At 37.2% G+C, this 22381-nt stretch overlaps 1 pseudogene; it reads left to right on the top strand.

The window, feature by feature from the left end:
- Window positions 1-314: 314 nt before the first annotated feature.
- On the top strand, window positions 315-22096 carry LOC130242161 (polypeptide N-acetylgalactosaminyltransferase 17-like; annotated as a pseudogene).
- Window positions 22097-22381: the final 285 nt, after the last annotated feature.

Raw genomic sequence — 22381 nt, 5'->3', positions numbered from 1 at the left:
CTGAAATATTTCTTTAATCATCAACAACCAAAAAAGCTCATCTTAAATGGGCTGAGGGTGAGTAAATTAGCACATTGTAATTTTGGGCAGACATTCTGCAGACCAAGATGCAATTAGCCTGATTTCACAAGGAAATGTAACTATTTTGATTTTTGTCAGAAAAAAGTGGCTAATTCATATGTGTTCATACGATTTAATTCGTAAGTTTTTTAAAAGGAGGTGTGTGCCCAAATCATTTGGAGATGAGCAAATCAAACTGAAATGTACGAATGAGATCCTACAAATATACAAATTAGCCACTAAATCAAAAAGATATGAAGACCAGCATCACTCATGATGTACTCTTGAAGAGACTGGGATCACTGGGAAGATGTGGTGTACAGACAACTCAATGGTAAGTCACAAAACAGCTACATACAGTGCAACTGGAAAGTATTCACAGCGCTTCACTTTTTTCCACATTTTTTATGTTACAGCCTTATTCCAAAATGGATTAAATTCATTTATTTCCTCACAATTCTACCAACAATACTCCATAATGACAATGTAAATAATATTTTTTTGAAAGTGTTGCAAATTTATTAAAATTAAAATCCTGAAAAATCACATGTATAGAAGTATTCACAGCCTTTGCCGTGAAGCTCTAAATTGAGCTCAGGTACATTCTGTTTCCACTGATCATTCTTGAGATGTTTCAGCAGCTTAATTGGAGTTCACCTATGGTAAATTCAGTTGATTGAACATGATTCGAAAAGGGATACACCTGTTTTTATAGAAGGTCCCAGGGTTGACAGTGCATGTCAAAGCACAAACCAGCATGAAGACAAAGGAATTGTCTGTAGGCATCTGAAGGACTCTCAGACCATAAGAAACAAAATTCTCTGGTCCGATGAGACTAAAAATTGAACTCTTTGGAGTGAATGCCAGGCGTTACATTTGTAGAAACCAGGCACCGCTCATCACCAGGCTAATACCCTCCCTACATTGGTGCATGGTGGTGGCAACATCATGCTGTGGGGATGTTTTTCAGCAACAGGAACTGGAAGAACAGTCAGGATAGAGGGAAAGATGAATGCAGCAATGTACAGAGACATCCTGAATGAAAACCTGCTTCAGAGTGCTCTTGAGCTCAGACTGGGGTGACAGTTTATCTTCCAGCAGGACAATGACCCAAAGCACACCACCAAAATATCAATGGAGTGGCTTCACAACAACTCGGTGAATGTCCTTGAGTGGCCCAGCCAGAGCCCAGAGCTAAATTCTATTGAACATGTCTGGAGAGATCTGAAAATGGCTGTACATCATCGCTTCCCATCCAACCTGATAGAGCTTGAGAGGTACTGCAAAGAGGAACAATTCCCAAAGACAGGTGTTCCAAGCTTGTGGCATCATTCAAAAAGACTTGAGGCTGTAATTGCTGCCAAAGGTGCATCAACAAAGTATTGAGCAAAGGCTGTGAATACTTCTGTACATGTAATTTTTCAGGTTTTTTGTTTTAATAAATTTGCAACAAATAAAAAACTCTTTTTTTCACATTGTCATTATGGGGTATTGTGTGTAGAATTTTAAGGAAATAAATGAATTTAATTCATTTTGGAATAAGGCAGTAACATAAAACAATGTGGAAAAAGTGAAGCGCTATGAATAGTTTCCGGATGCACTGTGTTATATTGTAAAATGTGTTCATAGTATTTTTCACAAAAATCAAATAGATAGTTCACCCAAAAAATAAAACTTACTCATCATTTATTTCTTCTGTTGAACACAAAGCAAGATAAATGTTAGAAGAAGAAATAAACTAAACCGGTTTGGAACAAGTATGATTAAACAAGGATGAGTAAATGATGAGTAATAATTTTTAATTTCTGGGTGAACTGTCCCATTAAAATAATCTAATGAAGTAAGTCATTTATGTTGAATAGGTTTGTCCAAGTCTCTTGGACTTATCGAAGGTTTTTGGAGGCCGGGGTAGAGGAGGTATACCAGCCACACTTACACCAGCAGAAGAAAAGGAGGCCAAATTCCTGAGGGAGAAATATGGCTACAATGCATTTCTGAGTGACAAAATCTCTCTGGATAGATCAATTCCAGACTACCGTCCCAGCAAGTTAGTGCCACTGACCTTTTTATTTTAACCTTTAGGTACCTTACAGTTACTCTTGATGTAATATGATTGATTTACCTGAAGGGCAAAGATAAGAAAAACCTATAGCTGTAGATTCAGGAGTTCACACGTATTTACACTAATTAGACAGAAAGTTATGCTGCGGTCACACAAGAGTTTGTGAGTGCGAAATTCTGTTTTATGGCGCTGCGAAAATGGGTAGGATTAAACAAGATGATTAGACATTAAAAGAAGTGAGTGATTGCTCCATATTTTTTATTTGTCCAGAGAGGTCATGTTTTGATCTTCGATTGGTCTCACGCAGCCAAGTGATGCGATTTCGCAGGTCAGAGTTCACCAAGCTTGAACTTTGCAATGCAATGAACTGCGAAACTTGATGCACGAATTAATGAAGTCTATGGGGAGAAAAGTCCAGTGTGACCACAGCTTTATGGTATTTGATGGGCTGTCCAAAGGGAGGGCACTGAGCTCAGTATTTTGACTGTACCCGAAGTAACTCTTGGTTGAGATAAGAGTGATATAAGTGAGGGGGTTGGTGGAGGGATGCTGCCAAGGGACAGAGCTGAGTCATTTTTGCACACGTATTTACCCCTTGATTAATTAGGCTGATTACTAAATGTAGTCTGCCTTGTGTTAGGTTAATTATCTGAACATGCTCCTTATGAACTTTGTTAAAAACATCATTAAGTAGAATGTGCTTAAGATTTTCCATATACCGAGTTTGCTGAGGAGAGAAAAGTGGCATTTACTGTTTCTGAGTTCAAGCGAGGTTCTATAAATAGCTTCATATTTGTGCCCCACTAGGCTGTGTAATTGTTATGGTGAAAATGTGCAAATAAGCCAAGCGAGCAAATTGGCTTTTCATTCTGTTAGGAAGTGAAAGGTTTTCACCACCTCCTTGTGTAGCAAAGGAAGACTCAAGAAGCTTGTTTGTTTTATAGATAATGTGATATTCTGTGTGTCCACCGTGTGTGTTTTTATAGATGGCAAAAGGCCTTTTTTCCCCCGTGCACCTGCCACCGATTTCCATAATTTGTCATCTTTGTGAACGAGGCATTGTCCGTCATTCTGCGTTCAGTCCATTCAGCTGTCAACCACAAACACCCAGCACATCTTCTAAAGGAGATCATCTTGTGGATGACAACAGTGAGAACGGTGAGAGTTGACAAGAGAAGTTTATATTTACATAATTTTTCAGGGCTTACATACCGCTTGTTACAGGGTATCCGCTGGGTCTTAAAAACCTCTTAAATCTCAAAAGCTAAGTTTTAGGCCTAGGAAAGTCTTAAATCTGCTGAAAATGTTGTGTTGTAGGTCTTAAATATTTTTTAACAGGTCTTAATTTTCCTTTTTTCATGATATCCAATCTGACCATTAACACCCTACAATCACCAACAATCCATCTCAAGTAAATTAACATTTTATATAAAAGAGAATTTAGTCAGTCTTTCCTTAAAGTAACATTTGCTATAAGGTTCTCTGTTTATTTACTGCTGATAATACTGACCTGACCTATATTTTTATTATTAATTATTATTATTGTAGACTGAAGTATTTGACAGCTGTGTTTTGTTATATTCTTGATAAGGGCTATAGGTTTTGTGAACGGATGTAGTTGAAAATTAATTTAAAAAAAAAGAAAAAAAAAAGATTATTATTGTATTATTAAATGTATTACATTTTAATAGTTTTTTGATAGGGCAAGTGAAAATCTTTTCTAACTGGGATATTCGAAAAATATATTTAGCATTTAGCCCTGTATAAGTCTAAAGTTTCAATTAAATGGTCTTGAAAAGTCTTAATTTAACTTGGTGAAACCTGCAGAAATCCAGATTTTAACAACTCGGCAGAAACATTTAAATATGAGACAATTCAAAAGCGCAGACAGTGCACTGCACTCCCAACAAAATGGCCAGGTTTATAATCTAATTGATACACATTAAACCTCTTTAACATTATTGAAAGTACATGCTGAGTGACTGATAAATGTTGGATTGAGTCATTTTAAAACTACAGTGGTCAACATTTGAAGTCGATCAAAAAAGTTTTGTTTTAAAGTTGTCTTAAGACAAGAATGGGTGTTTCTTAATAGTTTTAGGACAACTTTGATGAAAGGTTTTGATCCACTTCAAACGTTGACTGCTGTATATGTGTGCTCAGGGCTTAACTTGTAAATGGATAATTTCCTGAACAAAAAAAAAAAAAGTTACCGTGACCGACGTCCGCCACACATTTTAGTTTTTCCAGAACATGACGTCAATAAGCAGTGATAGTGCAAAAAAGAGCATCAAAATTTCTGAACTGTCTTTAATTATTTTTTATATTAATTATATAACGTTATGGGTCAACAATGGGTAAAAAAACAAACAAATATGGAGCTACAAACATAAATCGTATGAAACATCTCTATCCAGTTTACTAACATCCCTGACATTGTGTTTACAATTATGTGCCAAGCGAAAATGACTCACTCAATCCAATCTCCAAGAAGAGGCCCACAGTTAGTTCTTCCTTCATGTATTCTGGCTGACTTGAGATCGCTTTGCTTCTGTCTTCCACTTTCCTGATCCATTCGCCCAGTTTCATCTTCTCAAGATCTCTTTTGATCAGGCTCAATATCAGATTTACTCATGGTTTAAAAAATAATATAGCTTGACTGCCTCTGGCATTTGAAAATACAAATAATAACAATAGTCACCGACCAATAGGAGTGATTCTAAATGTAAAAAAGCCGAATGGTCAAAAGTGACTACCGTGCACAAAATCCACACAGCTTTGCTCGCTGTTTTTTATTCGGACTCATTCAAATTCTTTCTCTCTCTCTCACACACACATGCAGGTATTTACCATGCAAAAGTTAATACCAGATCAAATAAAATAAATACGGGAGCGCAAAACACGAATATCTGACATTTCCCGGAACAGGATCCGGCAAGATCCGGCTCAAACTATCTACTCATGCTTTCAGTATGGCAAGAAATTTATTCTGAGGTGATAATTTTTTGCCTTTATTCAACCGCAGCATTGCATAAATATGTTCTGCAATTGAATTTTGGATGTTGCTGTCATGGATGGTTAAGAAGACATGTGTATAAGTAGTTTATGACCTTTTATTACGTTTGTAGCGTTAATAAAACTAGCTAGGACATGGTGTTCGGGTATGTTTACATTGCAGCAAATGTACTAAAAACAGATGACAGCACTGTCAAAATGATCCCTGTTCAAATGGATCTGCAAAAAGGACTAAACCAAATCCTAGATAGCACAACAAAATCGCCCAGAACATCTTAGAAACCATTAGTTGACATAGAAACAGTTTCTTCGAATAATTTTTGTTGTAAAGCATTCTGATTGAGTCTAATCCATTGTGTTGTAATGTGGCGGGTAGTGTCAACACTGATAATCTGGAGTTGTTTGTCAAGCACCCTTTGCTCACGCTGCACATGGCCATGCTTGTCTATTGTACAAAGTGTGTGCTCAGGCCTTCCCAGAGAGACAGTTCAATTTCCATCGCATTGTTGGCACGAGCTGGTGGCAGAGGGCCAGCCGTCCATCAACGCTAAGGGAAAAGCCTGCGTTTGCTGAGATGAGGCGGCAGGCGAGCAGCACACCCAATTCTGTCCTCATAATGTCAGTGATTCACGGTTTGTCACTCGGAATGCAGATGACAGTGTTTAACGTGGGGAAAGGGACCGCTTTCCAAGAACGTGCTTTCCAGGGGGTTGATGTGGATCCCCATTGCACAGATCAAAGGCACGGGAAGAGTTTTGGCGTAGGAGACACATTTCCTCTGGTGTGCTTTAAACACAGCAACAAACACTCAAGCACCATGAAACAAGATTTCCCCCTCTTTACCATTTATGTGTGTGTGTGTGTGTGTGTGTGTGTGTGTGTGCATGACAGTGCAACTGAAAGGCCCACTGGAGGAGTACGTCAACAAGCGCTACCCAGGTCTTATCAAAATAGTGCGCAATCAGAAGAGAGAGGGGCTTATACGGGCTCGCATCGAGGGCTGGAAAGTGGCCACTGGGGAGGTGACCGGCTTCTTTGATGCCCATGTTGAGTTCACGCCTACATGGTGAGAATTGAGCACTTGCCACAATATGCTGCTGGTCTTATAGATGGTCTCATTTTCACCTCGACTCTTTAGGACTGTTTATAACTGGTACTAACATCCATCTTGGGTGATCTAAACTAAAGTGCTCAGCTGAGACGGATATTGTAGATGTTTACAACTAGTAGTAACATGTTTTTCAAGTTTAATCTCTTGTGATTGGCTTTCAAGTGGAACATTCCAAGTGTTTTCATCAAGTATGTCATCGGAAGTCAAATTAAGAAAATGAAAGGGGTTTCTTCCAAGTATACTAACAAATTTTACATTTGTGCATGCAGTATTCCAAAATTATAAACTAGAGATGCACTGATTGACCAATCATAAGCACAGCCCTGCTTTGTTTACAGCGCTAACCAAATAAACAGCTTGTTCTTCAACTAATATTTTCATTCTTGTCTCTTGCTTAAAATAAAATAAATGACAAAATCAGCACTCTGTATCAGAATCAGCCCATTTGCTTGTACAAACTTGTAAACTCTCAATCAATGCATCGCTATTCAAAGAAATTTTTTTCTTATTTTAAATAATGACATGATTAATGATGAAAAACACTTGGTTTTGCTGGTGTAAACTGGATTAAACTGGTTTAAGCTGGTTTACAGAAACAACCAGGCAAACGCATAACCTTGCAAAACTGGTGCTTAACTGGTTAATGTCCATCTAATAGTGGTTAAACCCTTTTAAAAGTATGTTGTACATATATTTCCGACTCAGGCTCAATCTGAAAATGTACCGCTAAATACATTTCTGGAGAGTGCCAAATACATCCCAGGAGCTACGTTTTTTTTTTTTTTTTGCAGTTTTTGTTTTCGCGAATCAACCAGAGGCTTTTTCAGATCTCAAATTTCTCTTGTGAGTGCCATTCACGCCTGCTGTTCTTGCGTAAATCCACCAGAGACTGACTGACCGATCAATCGACTGACCCATCCTGCTCCTTCTCTAAACCCAACCAATAGTGTTTTCAAAAGCACCGCTTGACCCGCCCACCTACTTTCCTAAACCAAACCAACAGTTTTCAAAAGCAATTCAGACAAAGGAAAAGCCATCACGACAGCCTGATTTTTACCACGTTTTCAAATTTTACCACATTCTCACCCTGTTGTTTACTTGTTTACTTTATTTTTTGGCTTCTGTTTTGTCTTACCTTCTGTCTAAAATCTGTCTTTACCGGACTCGAATCCCGTTGTCGTGGTAAGGTCCTCTCTGTGTCTCAAGTCCGCCAACGTACATGGTGAGCTACTGGGCAAACTGGTAACAGCGGGAAAGCCATGCGTAAACAGTCAGCTTGTAAGCACAAAAAGGAATGGTGTCATACTGCCCCGTAGCATTCGTTTTGAAGATGAAATGCAGCCATACGTACTTCTAGCTACATAATTTGCATTCTCCATAAATGTATATAGGGCTGCGTTTTCACAATGAGCCTATGCTGTATATTTCTTAAAAAACCAATGTAGTTTCTCTAATCAGATCATGAATCATGCACACTAACATCTATATTTAGTACAGTTCAGATGAAACAGATTTTAATGGCTCGTGTAAACAGGGTCTTGATGCATGTACCCTCTGTAGGTCCATCTAATTGGCTGATGTGAGGCGAGAAACCAGCCAACACATTCTGAAGCCAGAATTAGATTTAGCTTCACAGAAGAGTTGAAGAAGTGTTATTAGAAGTGTGCAATACAGTTTTGCTTATAATGATCTAACCTCTGCATCCCCTTGTCAGGGCTGAACCAGTTCTGTCTAGAATCAAGGAGAACCACAAGAGGATCATCCTGCCCTCCATAGATAACATTAAAGATGAGACGTTTGAGCTGGAACGCTATGAGAACTCAGGCCACGGCTACAACTGGGAGCTCTGGTGTATGTATATCAGCCCACCCAAACAGTGGTGGGACGAAGGGGACACTTCTGCACCTATCAGGTATGGTCCTACTGAACTTTTTAGAGGAGATCATTCATTCTGAATGCTTGCAATGCACATTATTCTTACTTTGGTTTAGTAATTTGTCTTGGGTGACCAGGTGGCAAGGTTTCACATTGTACATTTGTGACCATTAGCTTTTGGCCCAATCCCAGTTCTATTTTTTACCCCTACCCCTTCCACTTGGCCCTTAAAACAGAGTGTGAAGAGGAAGGGCTTTAAATTTTACCCCTAAGAAATGGTAAAGCACTACAACACCTGCACACGTCATCGTGTCATCGCAAGCTTTTACTTCATATAAGATCGACGATTGCGACTACTGCAGTTATTTCAGTTACGTTATTTTTTTGTTATTCGTCTTCAGGAAATCACTGAAGGCAACAATATCATGTTATCATAATGATATAATGTGGCAATAAGATTGTAACTGTACTGCGCATTTACACTGTGACCATTTTCAACTATCTAAAAACATGAACACAACATTAACAAAAACAACAGGGTTCAGCACTATGTGCTAGGACCCCTAATTATAGCAGACTCTGTAAAAAGGTCATTCCCAGCCACTAGATTTTTCTGACATGGTATTCGAGTGTCACCGAGTGACATGTGAAAGTATGTTGTGGAACTGCTATACAAGAGTTATTATCATGAATTGTAGATAGCAAAATTTAGCTGATTTTTTATCGTTCTTTTACAAAGCATGATCGTAAAACACGAACGCCATTATAAGTGTATTAAAACATATGCTTGTTGTTGTAAAAATTTGTAATGATAAAAAATACTAATTTGTGCATCTCTTGACTTCCGTGTGCAGCCATGCTGCTGTTGTAGCTGGTGTATTCTGGGAAATGTTTGTACCCCTTGGTTTCAAGTGTGGTCCTGTAACCCGTCCTGTTAACCCTACTCCTTCAAGCTAAAGAGAACTGGGACACCCTTACCACCCCATGTGAATGTACAAAACAAGGGGTAAGGGAAAGGGCTAAGGGGTAGAATTGGGATTGAGTCTTTTTTTTATTTGCATAATTATAATGTTAATTGACTGGACAAGCTCAGTGAACAAAGAGCCTGCAAACTTACTGTTTGAATAACAGAACTTGGAGGACCAGCTGTGGAAAATTCCCCTACAGTATATACATTCACCAGCTACTTTATTAGATACACCTTACTAGTATTGGATTGGATCCATTTTTGCCTTCAGAACTGCCTTAAATAATAATGACAGATTCAACAAAGTGCTGGTAACATCATTAGAGATATTTTAGACTAATTGACATTATAGCATCATACATATCCATCATGCAAATCTGCTGTTTCACCACATCCTAAATGTGCTTTTTTGAATTGGTATCTAATAACTGTGGCAGCCATTTTAATTATCAAATTATCCATGATTTGAGCTTTGTGAACATGTCTTGATATCCTGTTGGAACTAGCCATATCATGATAGACTCACTGTGGTCAAAAGAATATACAGTACCTATGTTTCCATCCAAAGATACAAATTAAACTTATGTACAAAGCTGGTATATTGCATAAATCATTTGCAAATAAAGCATCTTTTTCATCTTGATGAGTCAAAGAGAACAAAATTGTCACGTCTTGACGTCTCACTGAGGCCTGTTTTGTATCTCATATGAAGACAAAGTGCAATGAATGGAGGTGGCTCTTTGGGAGCGCAGACACTCAAGACAGTTCTGGGAGGTAATAATAAAATAATCGCAAACCACTTTAATGACAGACTTTGGCTAAGGGATTTAGAATGACCAAAACAACATTTCAGATGTTTTAACACATGATCTATTAAAGAGCTCATATTATGGGTTTTTGAAAATGCCCTTCCATGTAGTGTGTAACACAGCTCTAAGTGAAGTGAAATATCCAGCTAAGGCTTAAATCTGTAAGTGTACAGTGTTTAAACTATTGATTCATCTATAAAAGAGTCGACTCATAGTGCTTCAAACGAGTCGTCTTGATAACGAGTCATTAGGTGTTTCGCGATGATGCAGCCACGAAACACAAGCCTCGCCAGTAGTTACGCGCGCAAACCAGGGAGATTTGAAACGTGCGGCCCCGCCCACTAACACAGAAAAAACACTAGACACACACACACAGACGCCGCCGGTCGAATGAAGTCACGCTGTGCTCAGATGGATAATATTGACAGTCTCTACACCCAAAGATGAGTTGTTAACCTGGTACAGTACACGCGGTTACTCTTATATTCTCTTATCACATGTAAGCCACGTAAAAACGCGACGCGTGCCGCTTTGTTTACGGATTTAACGTTAAAGGCTTTTGTGAGCTCGCGTTCCACTGCCGTTTGTCGTTGCTATGGCGATCGTAAGCTAGGAGACAGGAGACTCGTGTCACTTTCCCTAGTTCTTCTGAGGAGCGTTGGTGTGTGTGTGTGTGTGTGTGGTGAGAGAGAGAGAGGAGAGAGAAGAGAGGAGACTCGCGTCGCTTTCCCTAGTTCTTCTGAGGAGCGTTGTGTGTGTGTGTGTGTGTGTGTGTGTGTGTGTGTGTGTGTGTGTGTGTGTGTGTGTGTGTGTGTGTGTGTGTGTGAGTAAGAGAGAGAGAGAGAGATTAGAGAGAGAGAGAGATGAGAGAGAGAGAGAGACTCGCGTCGCTTTCCCTAGTTCTTCTGAGGAGCGTTGTGTGTGTGTGTGAGAGAGAGAGAGGGAGAGGGAGAGGCTAGGAGACTCGCGTCGATCTCCCCAGTTCTTCTGAGGAGGGTTGTGTGTGTGTGTGAAAAAAGCCTTTACACTATGAAGCGCCGTGTGCACTGTGACTACTTTTATATAGTTGATTACCAGCTGGGCATTTCACTCTGTCTCGTGCTGAAGCCTGTCACTGTCGACCAATCGCAGCAGGCTGTCATCGGTCCAATCAGCGCAGATTAGCTTCACGCTGAGAGGGGGTTGGGAACAAATGAATCGCTGAACGATTCATATGGGAGTCGCTGGGATAATTAGGTAAAAATAAATGCAGATTATAAGACCATAAAAAGTGTTTTATGACCTTGCATGCATATTAGACTGTTGTTGGAGACCCTTACAAACCTAAATATGACCCCTATTTCATGTAATATGGGCTCTTTAAAACAGAATCACATCTCTTTTTTTGATGCGCATGCATGAATTTATTCAGTAAATGTGTTTCCATCATAATTATGCAAATTTTTTTCATATCAAATACAAAGCTTAACCTACTCAGTTGTGCACAAAATGTGAAGTGCAAATGTGCAGTTTTTTTTATGCACATTTTTCAAAGTTTCTGAGCATCTTAGTGTTTCCGTTAAGCATTTTTTATGCAACATTCCAAAATGGCCATACAATTAGGTGGATGGAAACATAGCTATGGACAGGGACATTATTGTCTATACAACAACACGTGCAATTTAGAATTTTTGATAATGAATTGAATATGTAGACTCAATTGGCAGTTCTTATTTCACAGAACTGCCACTGATGTGATCATCTGCTTCAAGGTTTGATGTGTTGTTTATTCAGAGATGTTCTTCTACAGACCTCAGATGGTAGTTTGAGTAAATGCTGTCTTTCTATCTGCTGAATCACCTCTGATCGACTAGGCTTTTTCACCCACGGGACTGCTGCTCACTGGATAATCTCTCTTTGAGCCATTCTCTGTTAAAAATCCTAGTAGATCAGCAGTTTCTGAAACACTCAGACCAAACTTGTCTGAATCGAACAACTGTGACATGGTTAAATGGCACTTACAAATTACTTTTGTTTCTGATTATAAAGTTCAGAAGATTGCCATAACCATGTTTACTTACTAAGTGCATTGAGCTGCTTATATGAATTGAGTTTAAATGTGATTGGCTGATTAGATATTTGCGCTAACAGGCAGTTGAATGGGTGTACCTAATAAAGTGGCTGGCGACTGTATCTGCCCTGGTCATTCTAAATTATATAGAAAATATTAAACCATAAAATAATAGCTAAAGTACACCAGAGTGTTTCACTGAAAGGCTGAAAGTAAACAGAGCATGCTGAAAGTTGCAGCGGTTTAAAGCATGTTAATATTTAATGAGGTTAGCATTGTTCAGATTGTGATTGGTTTTTGGCTTGCCAATATTCTACAACAATATTGTTTCTCATTGTGTATCTCTGGTTTCAGCACCACAGTTTCATATCCCATGGGTTAAAAGCAGAAATAATACTTTCAAATTAATATGTTACAGGTTAAGTGATCCTAAAAGTACATTTGCTAACATTTTCCTCTCAAACACAAACCTTAAAAAATGATCTTACTATTAAGAATGAATGTGGCATCTAAATTGGTTCCATATCAACTAAAATCGATAAAAAAAGTAAATATCAAAATAAAATATAAATAATTTCTTCGTCAAACAGTAAACATATAATACAGCATTAAATGTAACAGATGCTAGCTAGTGAAGTGCTATACAGGTAAACCTCACTCTTCTGACCTGTAAGCGACAGACACCGATACAAGAAAGGTGCAGTAGCACCAGTGGGTTAAAACATGGGGCCTCGTCTGGCATGGGAGTGAGGTTTAGAGGGTTAGTGTAACAGCAGCCAGCTAGCTAAGTGCTATGCAGGTAATCTCACTCCTTTGACCTCTAAGGTGCTCTAGCGACAACCGCTAGATGCCATGGTCTTTAGCTTCCTTATTAGAGCAACCGACTCCCATGTAAAGAATCGCCGGGTTCGATCCCTGCTCATACCAAGTTGCGTGCAGTAGCACTGCGGGTTACAAAATAATATAGGATATTATATATTTTAACTGTTGTCAATATTTAATATTTTATTTAGTTATACAGTCAGCAATGACATTCATTATTTGTTCATGAGTTATTCAATAATATATCAAGCAGCATTGAAAAAACTAATTGTAAAAATTTGTATTTTTTAGGACGCCTGCAATGATAGGCTGTTCTTTGTGGTAAACCGGGAATACTTTGGGGATTGGGCCTACTGGACGCAGGGATGGATGTGTATGGAGGCGAAAATATAGAGCTGGGAATCAGGGTTAGTATGCCACCCACATCCCACTGCTAAAGTAGAGCATTCGCAAACTAAACCTCACCTACGCTCACTCCATACAACCTCTATTTGATAGGAATTTTTGACTTTTTACTTTTAAAATTTTGCCAGAACTGAATTTTTTTTACTGGCATATGTTTTGAAATCCAGGTTTGGTTGTGTGGGGGCAGCATGGAAGTTCTGCCCTGTTCCAGAGTGGCCCATATTGCTCGAACAAAGAAGCCCTACCACAGTAACATTGCCTTTCACACAAGACGGAATGCTCTTCGAGTTGCTGAAGTCTGGATGGACCAATACAAATCTAATGTCTATTTGGCATGGAACCTTCCGATGAAGGTAAGCAATAAAAGGTGGCATAGAATGAAACTGGATATATCTAGGCATAGCTTGATAATAAGAGTTCAGTACATGGAAATGACATACCGTATGTCTCGAAACGCGATTGTTTTCTTGTTCTCTTGCAAATTCTGTAACTGTAAAATCCTGATGTAAAACAGGCAGATCAGAACAAAATACAGGATCATTAATATGCACGCCATAGACTTGCGTTTTGATTGGCCACAACTTTTCATGAAATTACATTGATGATAATTTCCCCATTATTTTTGATCTAATCTATTATGCTTACTACGTATGTGGGACTTTTATTTTGAAAACCGGACATATCACTCAGCTCTTAGTGATTTTTATGGAGTGAAAATATGCGATTAAAACTCGTCTGTTTATGTCGAGGTTGATATTAATACCTGCCTGTGTTTTTATATACATTAACCCACAAAATACAACTTTAAATGCATCTCTGCAAACACAGGCTCATTCTGAAAACATATACATATACACATTTCTGGAGATCACAATTATGTAGCCAGAGCTATGTATGGCTGCATTTCTTCTTTAAAACATACGCTACGGGATGGTATGATGCCATTCCTTTTCGTGCTTTATCAGCTGACTGCTTACCTTCATTTGGACGGCTTTCCTGCTGTTACCGTTTGTCCAGTAGCTTGCCATGTACGTCGGCAGATTAAGACGCACGACCACAAGGTTGGGGTTTTTGAGTCTGACGAAGAACTGTTCCAGACAGCAGGTAAGACAAAAATAGAAGCCAAAAATTAAAATAAACAAGTCAGTAACAGGGTGAGAATGTGTTAAAATCTGAAAGCATGGTAAAAATCAGGCAAGGGATTTTCTTTTTATGGATTGCTTTTTAAAACTGTCAGTTGAGTTTAGGGTAGTGGTGGGCAGATCAATCGGTGCTTTTGAAAACACTATTGGTTAGGTTTAGGGATAGAGGAAGGTGGGTCAGTCGATCGGTCAGTCAGTCAGTTGACAGCGGCCTCTGGTGGATTTAATGTGAGATTTTGGGATCTGAACAAGCATACACAGCGAAAACAAAAACTTAACTCCTGGGGCGTATTTGGCGCTCTCCACAAATGTATATAGGGGTATGTTTTCAGAATGAGCCTGCGTTGCATCTCCGTCAGCTTCTATTTACGATGTATAGTTATAATTTAGCCTGTATTTATTTCACAACACAATCTCAGGAGCAAATACGTTACTCTGGTGGCATAAAGATGCCCACTCCTAGATAAAATACATTTTAAAATATATTTTCTATATACATGTAGATATCACTGAACAATTTAATACATTGTATCATTATATATTATTCTGTATTTTGTTATCGCCTAATATTTATGTTATTTTATATATATATATATATATATATATATATATATATATATATATATATATATATATATATATATATATATATATATATATATATAAATACACACACAATTGAAGTCTGATTTATTAGCCCCCCATTTAAATAATTTTTTTCATTTCATTAATAATTTTTCTATTTAAATTATTTTATATTTCTTAATGATGTTAAGCAGAGCAAGGAAATTTTCACAGTATGTCTGATAATATTTTTTCTTCTGGAGAAAGTCTGATTTGTTTTAATTTGGCTAGAATAAAAGCAGTTTTTAATTTTTAAAAGCAATTTTAATGTCAAATTTATTAGCCCCTTTAAGCTATATATTTTTTCAATAGTCTACAGAACAAACCATCGTTATACAATAACTTGCCTAATTACCCTAACCTGCCTAGTTAACCTAATTAACCTAGTTAAGCCTTTAAATGTCACTTTAAGCTGTATTGAAGTGTCTTGAAAAATATCTAGTCAAATATTATTTACTGTTATCATGGCAAAGATAAAATAAATCAGTTATTAGAAATGAGTTATTAAAACTATTATGTGTAGAAATGTGTTGAAAAAATATTTTCTTCGTTAAACAGAAATTGGGAAAAAAAATAAACGGGGGCTATTAATTCAGGGGGGCTAATAATTTTGACTTCAACTGTATATATATATATATATATATATATATATATATATATATATATATATATATATATATATATATATATATATATATATATATATATATAATTATTACTGTATTTATATATATTTGTGTTTGCCCTAAATATTGTGTTTGATGTAAGAATACATAATTGTACTGTTTGATCAGAGAGGAAGAAATGTGACTTAATTAATAATAATAATTCCTTACATTTATATAGCGCTTTTACATATCTTTTTGGGGTGAATCTCCTCATCTACCACTGGTGTGTACCATCTACCTGATATGATATGGGGATGGTAAGGAGGGCATGATGAACATAGGCCAGTGGGCAAATTTGGCCAGGATGCCAGGGTTAAACCCCTACTCTTTGTTTCCTATCTGGTCTCCCATCCAGGTCCTGACTGGGCGCAGCTCTGCTTAGCTTCAGTGGGCGATCATGTGAGAGTTGCAGAGAGCTAGCTGCCAGCAAATTTTGTAATTTTGCTAACAGATTGGAACAACTGATGTCTTACTGATTCTTTATATTTGATACTGTAACTCTCTGACTAACATGCATCAATAAAAAGTTAAACTAATATAGTGTATCAGTGAATGTGACAGCTTTAACATTTTTCCCATGTCGAAATAATAAAGATTTTAATACTATTTACCTTTATTTCCCCTGTAGAACCATGGCATTGACTATGGAGATGTATCGGAGAGACTTGCGCTCAGGAAAAGACTCCAGTGCAAAAACTTTGACTGGTACCTCGACAATATCTATCCAGAAATGAGAAGATACAACAACACTGTCTTTTATGGAGAAGTAAGTGCCATATTAAAGACTAAAGTTTATCATTGTTCTGAGTTAAATGTTATTTGTTTTGAAGGGATTTCTGTTTGAGTTGTGGTTCACAGATGTCAAAACACTGACAGTAGACCACTGGACATTTTTGCCTGCACAATTTTGCTAATATGACTGCACTCTAAAGGCCTGTGTTTACTTCTTTTGGTCTCACACACAGCCATGTCCACACAGTTTTCAGTCTATACTCAACCCCAGGGTATAGTTTAAAATGTGTAGTACCACCTGGTGGATCTTTTGATGTTTTGACATTCACCTCGAGCCTGAGCTATTCACACACACCATCATGCAGACTGCAAAATTAGACTGCATGTGGATCTGTGTGTGTGGGACACTCTTAATAACAAAAGCTGCATCACGAGGACAATGTGTGGACCATCATTGAATGCAGATGACCAAAGTATACTTTGGGCTTAACACTGCGTCTCTAAATAGCACAGCTGGCACTTGTTGATGGGGCTGTTTTGGAAGCTCATAATTGCTTAGATATTGTTAGATGGTTAGTTCATTCAAAAATCATTTGTACACCCTCGTGTCCTACCAAAACCAGTATGACTGTCCTACTTAGAACAAAAACTAACTTTGAAGAAATTTTGTATGAAGCACAATGTGCAATCATTTAATTTTAGTAACTGTCATAAAACTAAAACCTACAGTTATGGTGTTTAGAGTCACTGACTTCAAAACTGACTTTAATTTCAGAACATTCTTGAGAACTATCGCTAATGTTTGCCATCAATAATATTGGAATATAGTACTCAAGCCGTGTGAACCAATTGTGTGAAACTGTTCATAAATCATTAGGGGTGTGACAAGATCTCGTATGACGAGTTCTCGCGAGATTAAATCACGAGAGATTTCTCGTTGAGGTGAAAAGTTGTCTCGTAGGGTTGTGATGTTATTATGGAGCGTGAGGATGAAATTAGCATTAAATATTGGAGGCAGGATTAGATTTGAACAGCAAATCAAGGGCTTTAAACACACCTGGCAATCCAGGCCGGCCTCGGAGTTGCACGTATCACTTGATTGTGTGTGACGTAACCTTTTTTTTTATTTAGTGGCTGCTACATCCAACGGAAGCTACAACTGCAGCCACAAACATTATGTTTTATAACCATGCGATGGAATAGCACTTCAGATATGCTTAAAGTCATAATCGTCGTAAACACAAATGGAATTTAGACATGTCAAGTATTCCTATTTCTTGAATTTAAATATCATCGAGTATAAATTGCGCACATGCACACTGAACTCTTGGAGTGTGAGCACATCACTGAACACATGTTTATATTGTGCGGGAAAAGCTGAATGTTTTTTTTATTCAACGTGCGGTATCAAATTACATTAAAACAACTCTCTCCTATCAGTCCTACTTCATATTCACATCCAGTAGCCCAGAGGTTGTCATGGCGGAATCAATGAAATCTTGCAGAATGAAAGTGGAACTGCTAAAAGAAATAAAAAATGAAATTTTAAAATGAAATTACATGATTTTATATTGTTCAATTTGTGAAAAAGAGTTTGATTTCTCATGTGAAACTGTACAGGGGAGAAGCCAATAGAGTTTATAGCTAAATATTTAGCAGTGTTTGCACATCCTTTACAGCATAGAATTCATTAAAATAGAAAGAAAATACCACTTATTACATTTTTTTTAAAAAGCACCTAAATAATTTTGCATTTTGTTATGTTTTTTGTTTTTTGTTTAATAAAAAACTATTTTCCATTCATATATTTCATGATTAACGACTCCTTAAAAATTTTGTAAAATTCTCGTCTCGTCTCATTCTTGTGAATCCAATCTTGCGTCTAATCTGATCTTGTGGAGTAAGTGTCTCCTCAAACCCCTATGAATCATGTTTTTTGTTTTTTTTTTTGTAATTTTTTTTTTAGCTTGACAGCACTCTTTTTAAAGATTCTAACTATTTAAAGGAATAGTTCACCCCACAATGAAAATTTACTAACCCTCAATTGGTTCCAAACCTTTATGGGTTTATTTTTTCTGTTTAACACAAAAGAAGATATTTTTTAAAATTTAAAAAACCTGTAACCATTGAGTTCCATAGTAGGAAAAAGAAATACTATGGAAGTAGATGGTTACCAGTTTCCAGCATTTTCCAAAATATCCTCTTTTGTGTTCAACAGAGAAAAAAAAAACTCAAACAGGCGTTTATACATGTCAATGTTGAGAAATCGATGACAGAATTTTTAGTTTTTGAGTGAACAATTTTTTTTAAAGTCTTGTAGTGACACCGGTGGCCATTAAGTGAACTGCAGCCAGCATCTTTTCATTCGTGGTGTTGTTTATACATAACTGTCAAGATGTTAAACATGATTCAATGATACTTAAGTCTGAATATTTCTCTAAATACATTCTCTGATTAGAAGTAAAAAGGAGCCATAAATAACAATCAGATGCACCTGATGACAGTGATATGAATGTTTGCACAAACCTGCCAATTTACACACATCATATAGAGAGAGACATAGATAAAATGTTACATTTATCATAAAGTATTTAGATCTGGCTATTTGAGACTATTGTTACATCAATATTTTTCTTTGCAAGAATTTTCTTGAACATTATAAATACTTCTTTAAAGGGCACCTATGGTGAAAAATCTACTTTACAAGCTTTTTGGACAGAAATGTGTGTAAGTATAATGTATAAACTGTCATACTGGGGTGAAATAAACACACCCAGTCCTTTACAGACTTTACAGACACATTCTGGCGACACAAAAGACTTATATTAAATATGAAAAAATGGGTAACCTATGTGCCCTTTAATATGTTCTAGAGGCTTCCACGAGCTTGTGTACACATTACATTCTGTTGATTTTATTAGCAAAAGTATCTTTAGCCCTTCACATAAAAATTAGTCCACAGACTTTCATAGAAATCATAGGAATTCTAGAAAGGACTCATTTTTAAGCATTTTCTTTTTAAAAAGTCCATGTAAATTCATACAAATAACACCTTTAATGTCTGAATACAAAAGAACACTGTAAACATTCTTCAAATTGTCTACTCATGTATTTCCAACCAAAAAGAAAGTTGGTTAACACTTTATTTTGATGGTCCATTTGAGTATTAGTAGACTGTCTGCTTAAAATCTGTTGATACTGCTCCTTCAACAGACATTTGACTGACTATAAGAAACTTTGCATGTACATGTCAACTTACACTAACCCTAACCCTAACCCCAACCTAACAGTCTACTTATAATCTAATGAGAATTAGTTGGCATGTAGATGCAATGTAACTTAAATTCAACAAAAGAACCATCAAAATAAAGTGTGACCAGAAAATCATTAGATTTTTGCACTATTTAATTTTTGGTTGTGCAAATTTTGACTTTAAAGAGGAGGCACAGCATCGTTATTTAGGTCTCATGTTAAAAATGGCTCATCAAAACAGATTTCAAAGTGAGAACTTTTTAACAAACAAAAAGCGGGTCAAGCCATCAGTTGGTTAACCCTTTCAATGTGTTCTAGATTCGCAATACCAATGTGACCCATCTGTGTGTGGACCAGGGCATAAAAGAAAACCACACAGCAACTCTGCACCCGTGCCATGGCTGGGGCCCTCAGGTAAAGCCTCACAGATACACTGATCTCCACAGACCTGACCTCCACTAAACCTACACTCTAGTCTGCGCACAGCAAATAGGTTACGTCTAGAGGGAGTTTCTCCATGACACAGTTCTCCGCATTCTGTTCATCAGCTGCAAGTAAGCAATGACACGACAAGAATCAACAACAGCTCTATTCACAGTTTTGGGCTACATTTATACGACAACAAGGTAGACCGTCACAATTCACATACTTGTACTACGCCCTAAAAGCATGTACTTTTTTTGTAAAGGAAAAGTATATACTTTTGAGTGTGTAACAGAAGAGTATGCAAGCTTTGGGACATACTAATTCCTCGTTAACAGACTGTTATGTTGCTTAGTTACTTTTGTCTTTAATTACCTACCGTATTGGAGAAGCAGCAGCAGCCGGTTAATCTGCCACTCGAGTCTTTCATGCAGAGAAATCTCCTCAGCTCTTTGGGTAATTAAGAAGTGAATGTCCAAGCATATCTTGATATAAGTTCTCGTTGTTGCCGATGAAATATAACACTGATAACTAGTGGCTAGATTTAAATTAACATTCATTCAAACTACTTTACCAAAGCCTCTCTACTTGACCGTTGGTCTCGCGTGTCCGCCATGTTTGTAGTTTGTTTAAACTTTTTTCCATGTTTGTAGTTCTAATCAAATTCACGTCCAACGTGCAATGTATTGTGGCCAATGTTAGCAGTTAGAATATGGACGCTTCTACACTTCAAAATTTTCCCGGAAATAGTAAACCATCCAGGAACATTTGGTATACTCTTTTTAACATACTATGGTTTAGGACATACTTATTCTATTTTCGACCTTAACTGGCAAAGCTGGGATAAAAACAAAAAGCTTTTGGGTAAAAAATCACCCACTTTTTGTGTTTCAGTTTAGATTACGTCAAACATCAAACTAAAAAGTGCACATTTCAACTAACTTCTCTGGACCTAACAAATAAAATAAAGTTTATAAATAAACTAGTTAGTAAAATAGTTAATAAAAGTTAGTAAATAGTGAGTAAATAATTTTTGGGAGTTGATCTACCTCTTTAAATTCAACCTGGAAATCAGAAGTTTCAGATTGAATCTTGACCAGTTCATGTCACTGGAGCTTAACACAGCTAATAATTAAAATACATTAACTGTCATTATGGATCTGGTAAACATCATCAGAGCAGGGTGCCAAAATGCCCCTGAATGACTCTGTGACCCAGTTACCAAATCACTGAAGGAAATAAATTCACATTATCCCACTGTGGTTTATTTTGAAGCTGGGTCGCTACACTAAGGAGGGTTATCTTTTTCTGGGTCCTCTGGGAAGCACTGGCGAAGATACTCGGTGTGTGGTGGACGATAAAATCAGCAGCTATCCACAGCTCCTGAACTGCGAGAAAGTCTCAAGCATACGCCAGAAAACTTGGCACTTTGCACAGGTAAAAGGGTCACGTTTTATATAGAGCACTTTGGAAAAAATTTGCCTTTAGTCACTAAAACCATTCTTTCACGTTTGTTCCCTAAAGAATGAATCAATCATCAGCCGAGCTACAGGACGCTGCCTCGAGATAGTGCCGGCTAATGTCTACTTCGGCTACGCTCTGATCCTGCGCTCATGTACTGGCCAGAAGTGGAACATCAAGAATCTGATGAAACAAGACCAAGGGCAGTGAATCAGAAAGTGGAATCGGTTTTGAAGAACTCAAGCAGAAGGGGTACTGATCATTTTTGAGTTTAAGTTTCTGTCTTACTACATTCCATGTTACAAAAACATAAAGCACCATTTAATTTCTGGAGAAGCTCAAGACATCTTTTCAAAATGGACAGTTCCTGCAAGAACATTAAAGAAGTTCCTCCAGTAACCTCTTCATATTGACAGGATTTTGGGATATTTGAACTGTAGGCTGAGTAGGATATTTGGGGTTTAATTGTGTGACTCTTGTGAAGTTTTGAAACCAAAATGACCATTAAGCATTGTAGATGATAAACTGCTGTATTTCAAATATACATTTCTGTATCATTGTATTGTACTATTATTATTATTATTATTATTATTATTATTGTGTTTCATTATTTATTTTAATTCACAAAAAGATTTTACTACTAAATTTACTCACCCTGAAGCCATCCAAGATGTAGGTGTTTTATTTTCCTTTAGTAGAACATTCACCAGCATGGACTCTGCCACACTTTGAGCTAGATTTTATTGTAGGGACGAAAGGGATGGTAAGAGAACAGTGGGATGAAGGGGAACGAAAAATATAAACTATATATAAAATACAAACAGTGAACAGGTAGGTAGGTTAATCGGGGGTCCCACGATGATGCCCAGAGACTCAGAGTATGGGTACTGTCTTTGTAATATT

The sequence above is a fragment of the Danio aesculapii genome, chromosome 15 (assembly GCF_903798145.1).
Source record: "Danio aesculapii chromosome 15, fDanAes4.1, whole genome shotgun sequence".
In the NCBI taxonomy this organism is placed as follows: Eukaryota; Metazoa; Chordata; class Actinopteri; order Cypriniformes; family Danionidae; genus Danio; species Danio aesculapii.
The sequence above is the reverse complement of the archived record's forward strand: the minus strand, read 5'-3'. Positions and strand labels throughout refer to the sequence as shown.